The sequence below is a fragment of the Cetorhinus maximus genome, chromosome 16, assembly GCF_964194155.1.
Source record: "Cetorhinus maximus chromosome 16, sCetMax3.hap1.1, whole genome shotgun sequence".
Taxonomy (NCBI): Eukaryota; Metazoa; Chordata; class Chondrichthyes; order Lamniformes; family Cetorhinidae; genus Cetorhinus; species Cetorhinus maximus.
In genome coordinates, this window is record NC_135894.1 from 28,500,171 (window position 1) to 28,507,781 (window position 7,611).

Here is a 7,611-nt window from a genome sequence, read left to right on the forward strand (position 1 = left end):
GGCCGGGTAGCATTTGAACCTTGTATTTTCCAGCTTGGAGGGAGAGTGTGTGTGTATTTCATGCCTGAATCTGGTAACATGAATGGTACGTGTATTGTAATTGGGTGTTGACATTTCAAATTAACAACTGTGCCTGTAGTGTTGGGTGAGCTGAAGACAGGAATGAAAGGGACAGTATTTACCTGGAAAGTGCAGGTGACATTACTCCTTGAATGTTGGGTGGCTAACAATTAAGTAGAAACATTGTACTGGATTGTACCAATGAGAAACAAGTGACAGAGAAGGGTGCTGTACAGGAACGGCCAAGATTGGATGAGAAATTGAAAGGAAGTCAATCTGCCACTGTTTATTGATGTTAGTTTCTGGGCCAAAATGTGCCCCACCCCAGATGGGATTTGAACCCACAATCCCTGGTTTAGGAGGCCAATGCCTTATCCATTAGGCCACTGGGGTTGCATAGGAATTAATGCTGCAGCTATTGGATTATCCCTTTATCTCTAGAGTCATGATGGGACAGAAGGTCAGTTCCTGTTGAGAATTCCAGACAAATCTGAAGGCATTTTGTGGGCCAGCACTTTTCATTCACAACCAAATTCTATCAATTACAAAGCTCCCAACGGTGATGTAACAGGATGTGATTATCTCTTGTACATTGACAATTGGCGCAGCTGAACCTCCTTAAGGGTCTATTGTAGTCGGGTTGATTGTGGGGACGTTTCTGGAAATGATAATACGGTACAAAATTTAGTCACTTGGTCAAATGCAGGTTAATTAGGGAGAATCATCATGGATTTGTTAAGTGAAAATCCTGTTTAAATAACTTGGTTCACCCAATCCACCAGCCTGTCTATATCCTTTTGAAGTCAATTGTCATCTTCCTAATTGTTTACTACACTTCTGAGTTTCACATCGTTTGTGAACTTCAAAATTGTGCCCAGTGCCTCCAAGCCATTTATGTGTATCAATGAGCAATGGCTTAGTCCTAACGTTGAATAGAGTTACGTTTTGAAATGTACCTTTAACTCAAAGTAAATCAGAGAATTATGAATGAACACCTGCACTTGCAGACATGCCCATGTGATCAGGTTGCCATGGGGAGAGAAACTCAAACAGAAATCCATTAAGTTGGGGGGTGGGGTTGTGGGCGGGGTTGGGGGTTGGGGGTGGGGGGCAGTGTCAGTTTTAACACCTTTTCATAGCATCTCATGGGGAAAGGATGGCTGTTGGCTGAGAGGGAGAAAGAAAAGAGCTACTTCTGTGGGAAGCAGCTGAACTTTTTTTTGAGTTAACAGCCAAGCAGGATGCTTGTGAGAGTTCACTTTCTGTTCAAAAGAAAGGGAACAGAAAACATGGGCCCTTGAAGATTTAAGGACTGATGTGTCATTGAAATGTGCCTTACTGGTGATAACCAAATCCTCAAAACTTGAACGGGGTGTGGGATGATTATGGAAGGACACTAGAAGTTTCGACCTGGTGAAGTGAGCCTCTGCTGGAGATCTGGGGGTAACTGTGGGAGTATTCTTATAATGCTACATATCTGCCGGAAGTGTAGCATTGTGTGAAAGAGTTTAATAAGATGTATTTTGTATTTTGGTGGTGTTAGTTGGTTAATGCGAAATTTAACTTTGACTCTAGTTTGATGTATCAGTTGCCTGTTAATTAATGTTTGATCTGTGTTGACTTTAGTTTATTTGTCACAGTTAAAGTCTTAAAAATGGAACCTTGTCCTTCAGTTCATTTACATTGGTTGTTTCAGAAATTCATCATTTTTAAAATGATATTGGTCTCGACGAGGAGCATAACACAAGTAAGTCAAACATGATTTGTCCTTAACAAATCGCTGCTGACTCTCCTTTATTAGTCAATACTTGCCCAAGTGTTGTTAATGTCCTCCCAGTTCACACTTTCTAAAAGCTTTGCTACCACTGATGTTAAACTGACTGGCCCTCTATTTGTCAGGTTTATTCATCTCCCCTTCTTTGAACAAGGGTGTAGCATCTGCAATTCTCCAAATCTTTAACTCCACCCCTGAATCTAAATGGATTGGTTCGAAAATTGTCAACAGCACCTCTTAATTTCTCCCATTACTTGATCATCTTGCTCACCCCAGATGGGATTGGCCCCCACTCCAGAATCCAATGCCTTGTTCATTGACACACTGCAGCTGCATGAAAATTACATTTGTCATTATCCAGTTTTATTAATTATAATTCTAGACTTAGTGAGTGAGTTTAAATTCCACCCACTGCCTTATGGTGGGATTCATACACTTTCCCCCAAGGATCTAGCCTCAATCACAGGATTTTCAGGTTAGTGACATTACCATTACACTGCTATTGTCCCAACCAATGGAACCTAAACTATACACAACACCCTCAGTGTGATCTCATCAATGTCAGAAGTAGAAAAACATCTCGACACTTATACACATTCCCCTCCTACAATAAATGCCAATATTCCATTTGTCTTCTTAATTTACCTTCATTCTACCTTGTTGTGACTCATGTACAAGGACATCCACATCCGTCTGTACTGTAGAATCCAATGAATTTCTCTCCATTGAAATAATATGCTGCTTGCTTCTTCTTCCCAATTTATCAGACACCCTCACATTATTCTCCATCTACCATTTTATGCCCACTCCCTTAAGCTTAATTTCTTTTCAGTCTCTTTGTATTCTCCTCACAAATTGCTTGCCCAGTTATATTTGTATAATCAACAAATTTGATTACCATACAGTCAGTCTCTTTATCCAATTCATCATTATAGATTGTAAATAGTTATATCCCCAGTACTGATCCATGTGGCACTCCACTAGTTACAGTTTGCTAACCAGTAAAGGACCTATTTAACACAACATTCTGTTTCCTGTTAGTTAGCCAGTCCTCTATCCATGCTAATAAATCACCCCAACTCCATGAGCTCTCAACCTTAGCAGTTTTATATGGCACCTTATAAAATGCCTTTTGGAAATCCAAATACATTGCAAAATTTCCCCACCTCCAGTGTTGAACATCTGTTGAGTGCAAGGTTTTACATGGTGATTATGCTTTAAACTGTCTGTTTAATAAAAAGTGAGATAGAGTAATGGAGATGTATATGTGATCTCCTACAAGTTCTGCCCAATGAGAAGCCTATAAGACCTGGTTGCCTTGGGCACAGTATGTGATGTGTGTAACATGTAAATGTGACATGGGGTTTTTGATCGTGTTCGGAAGTTTTGGGGAAATATATTTTTTTTAGTTTAGTGTTTTGTTTGTCTACTAAGTAATGTTTAGTTAATGTCGATTTTAGTTTGTTTGCTACAGTAAAAGTCTTCAAATGTGAAAGTTTGTCATGTGATTCTTTCAGTCAGTCACTGGGAATTCAGCTCTCTTATTTAACAGTTATTGGTGCTAACAGGGATTGTAACAGACCACCAAATTCATCTTGTATCCTCCATTCCCTCAGCATTCCAAAGGGACCATTCCCTCTGCAGTGCCCTGGTTCATTCCTCAATCACCCCCAATAACCCCTCCCATTCCTACAGCATCTTTCCTTGCAAGTATGGGAGATGCAACACCTGTCCTTTTGCCTCCTGTCTGCTCACCATCTAAGGCCCCAAAAACTCTTTTCAGGTGAAACACTAAGTAACGCCTTCTTCTTTCAATTTATTATACTGTATTTTCAGGTCACAGTACAGTCTGATCTATATTACGGAGGCCGAACACAGATTGGGTGATCACTTTACCAAACACCGCCATTCAGTCTGCAAGTGTGACCCTGACCTTCCAGTCACCTACCATTTTAATTCTCCACCTCGTTCTCACACCCACCTCTCTGTTCTCAGCCTCCTGTAATGTTCCAGTGAAGCTCAATGTAAGTTCGAGGAACAACACCTCATTTTTTGATTAGACACTTTACATCCTTCCGGAATCACATTGAGTTTTACAATTTCAGACTGTAATCTCTGACACCCCCATTTTGTTTCCTTTTCAATGCATGTTTCAGTCTTAACCTTGTCTTTCTCTTGTGTTGCTTTCAGATGGCAGCTGTTCATTATTCTGCCATTCACACCTCCTCTGGGCACATCTTTTGTTTCTTTACTTGTCCCATTACCGATCCCTTTGGTTCTGCACTGCCAACTCTTTTGTCATTTAAAGTCTTATGTCTACCACCCTGTTACGGACCTGTCCTGTTGTTCTTGTTCCACCCTCACCCCTTTCCCTTGTTTAAAAACAATCACTTTTCTAACTTTTCCCATTTCTGATGAAAGGTCATCGACCTGGAACTTTACCTCAATTTCTTTCTCCACAGATGCTGCCAGACCTGCTGATTAGTTCCATTTTCACTTTTTAATGCACACGAGTCAGTCAGATCCAATCACACGATGATTACTGGGACCTTTGGAATTGATACAATGCGGTTCTGTTTGAAAAGAAAGGGGCTGGTCCACAAAAACATCAAATCTTCCACTGATCACATGGAGAGAAAGGAGGAGAATGCAAGCTCTGAGTGTTTAGTATGTGCAGCTCCAGCGGCCTAATAGATACTGCACTGGCCTCTGGAGCCAAGGATCTTGGGGTGGGCTGGATTTTGGGCGAGTAACAAATATCTAAAGATCTTCCCTGATTATTATTCTGTAACAGGAAGGCAGGTTTTGTTTGGAAACAATATCACCTGCATTTTCCAGCCAAATAGAATAAAAGAAATCTGTATCACAGTGGGAGGCCATTCATCCCATCGTGTCTGCGCTGGCTGTAATTGACCAATCCAGCCTAATCTCACTTTCCAGCTCTCGGTCCACTGCTCTGTGATTTTACCACTTCAAGCGTTTACCCTGCTATTCTTAAATGTAATGGTTGTTTCTAACTCTAGTGCACTTTCAGACCTCCACCCCACTCTGGCTGTAAAAAATATCTCTTCCGCTCCCCCCTGATTGTTTTATCAAGGAATTAAATCTATATCCACTGGGAATCGAATTCTGTGCTAAGAAACACAGGTCCTTCCTATCCACTCCATCCAGGCTCCTCATAATTTGAACACATCAATTAAATATCAGAATGAACTGCCTGGCATTGTTCCTATGATGACAATCCTGATATAAATCTGCCTTAAATTCTTCTGCCCCACTTGATTTTTCTTTCCACTGATCTCAGTGGAATCCACTCCATTAATTATCTGACTGGATTTTCAATCTGTAAGATTGGTGTTGATTTTAATCCTCACTGCGTCCAATATTGAATACTTGTTTCCGGGAGTAACACATGCAGGGGGATTTGTCTCATTGATGGCAACAATCAGAACTGGAGGGAAATCCTCTCACAGCCACGTTGGACTGTGCGCCTTGTAACTCAGAGGTGTCCGGCGAGGGGACCATGTCGAGTGGATTCTACCCGTGTTATTATGTGGGGCACAAGGGCAAGTTGGGCCACAAGATCCTGGAGTTTGAGTTCAGGCCGGATGGTAAGAGTTGACTGGAATGTGCGGAGCTTACTGTGTAACTGTGAATCTGGAGCCTGTGGAGGTTAAGAGGTGATGAAGGGAAGGCTGGGCCCAGGGTCCCAGGCCTCACTCTGCTGCTGCTGAATGTCTCTGAATCAATGTGCAGCAGCAGCATCAGCAGTAACCCTCCTGTACAGCTCCCTGACTATATAAAAAAATACAGGCCTTACAACTCCCTGCTCACAGCTTCCTCATAAACAGGCTGTTCAGGGCCTTTGATGCTCAAGGTTCCCAGGATCTAAAGCAGCATTAGTATCCCCAAACACCCTGCTGTGTTTACCTACTGAACATTAATTCCTTGGCTTTAATGGCCTGAGGATGTTAAACACAGTAAATTGCTTGTATTCCATGCTGGCAGCTTTAATTTATAGCACAGAACCAGGCCATTTGGCCCACCTCATCTATGTTGGTGTTTATGTTCCACAAGAGCCTCCTCCTTCTTGATCCCACTCTCAGGGTAACCTTCAGCTTCTTTCTTCATCATGTGGTTATCAAGTTCCTGGAATGGATTCACACTAAAATCATAGAATGATACCGCACAGAAGGAGCTCATTCAGCACATTGTCTTTGTGTCAGTTCTGTACAACAGCAACTCAGCTAGTCCCACTACTCTTCCATTAATGTCACCTGTCCATGTTCTCCTGACCAAAATGTACCACTTCACACTTCTCTACATTAAATTTCATCCACCATGTGTCTGGACATTCTACCAGCCTGTCTATATCCTCTTAAAGTCTATCATTATCATCCTCACAGTTCACAATACTTCCAACTCTTGCATCATCATCACAATTTGAAATTGTGCCCTGTACACCCTGGTCTAGGTTATAAATATAAATCAAGAAAAGCTGTGGCCTCTCTATATACCATCCCCCAGTCAGAAGTAAGTAAAGTTTCTGTAATTCATGTTTTTAATAGGTTTGAATTAAATAATTGAACTGTTACATAATGAAATTCTAGCTATGCCACAAACTAATAATTCGGAACACCACATGGCTCAATGTAAAATGCCAACTAGGACTAATATTTTTCATTTAAAAAGCATAGTTTTGCTGACAAATGATTAATACATTGGAAAACAACATAATAGTAGATTTAGAAATGATAAATCCAACACATTTTCTTAGAGCTCAGGCACCTCAAAATTTGGCACTACACCCCTGCTCTTTCCCCAGTGCTGCTGCTGCTGCCCCATGAATCAAAAACCATTTCTTCCACACCAATATTTGAGCCACACATTCAAATCTCTGATCTTATTTACCCTAAGTCAATGTGCTCATGGCTCATGTATTGACCCTGAGATTATTACCTTTGCGGTTGTGCTTTCTAATTTACTCTGAAGCTGCACATAGTCCCTGGACAAAACCTCTTATCCCTATCTAAGTTGGTACTCATGTGGATGACAACAACTAGACCCTCTTCCTCCCACTCCAAGTTGCTCTACGGCTGTGTGGAGATGTCCTTAAACCTGGCACTGGGCAAGCAACACATCCTTAGCAACTCACACTCTTGGGTGCGGAGAACTGCCTTCACCTCTTTTCCTTCCTAAGTCATTGATTGCCACATGGATCACAACTTCCCCATTCCTCCCTCAAAATGTTTAACACCCTCTCTATGATGTCCTTAGGAACTGATCCAGCCAGTTCCTGTTGGTACGCTTCTCTGGGGTATCGAATATCTTCACCATCCTGATGTGGAAGTGACACAGTGATGTATTTGATGAAGATTGACATCATTGTCTTTGATGTTTGTACTCTTACAAATGTACGAGAATCTCTGATGCAGTCCTGAGATACAAACTGTTGTGAATCAACTATCATGATTCATTAGAAATCAGAGCACATATTCAGCAATAGAAACCTCATCAATGGAGCACTGCTTGTCAAAATGACAGACTTCATGATCAAGGAAAGCTTTCTCATCCTCCTTCCTAATGATAGATACTGACATTTCCAAGAAACTATCATTGAACAAGCAGCTTGAGGAAATCAAGTGTGCTCACGACAGCTCCTTATTATTACTACAGTTTGTGGAACTGGTCGACTTGTTGCTGGACATCAGGTGAGCGGCCAAAGCAGAGGGGAAATTTAGTGTCAATGGAAAGCAATGATCAAGTGTATCATGGTT

At 41.5% G+C, this 7,611-nt stretch overlaps 1 non-coding gene across 1 annotated transcript; it reads right to left on the minus strand.

Annotated features, from left to right (window-relative positions):
• Nucleotides 1-380: 380 nt before the first annotated feature.
• trnar-ccu (transfer RNA arginine (anticodon CCU)) lies at nucleotides 381-453 on the minus strand. Its single transcript has one exon. It is a non-coding gene; the product is annotated as a tRNA-Arg (tRNA).
• Nucleotides 454-7,611: the final 7,158 nt, after the last annotated feature.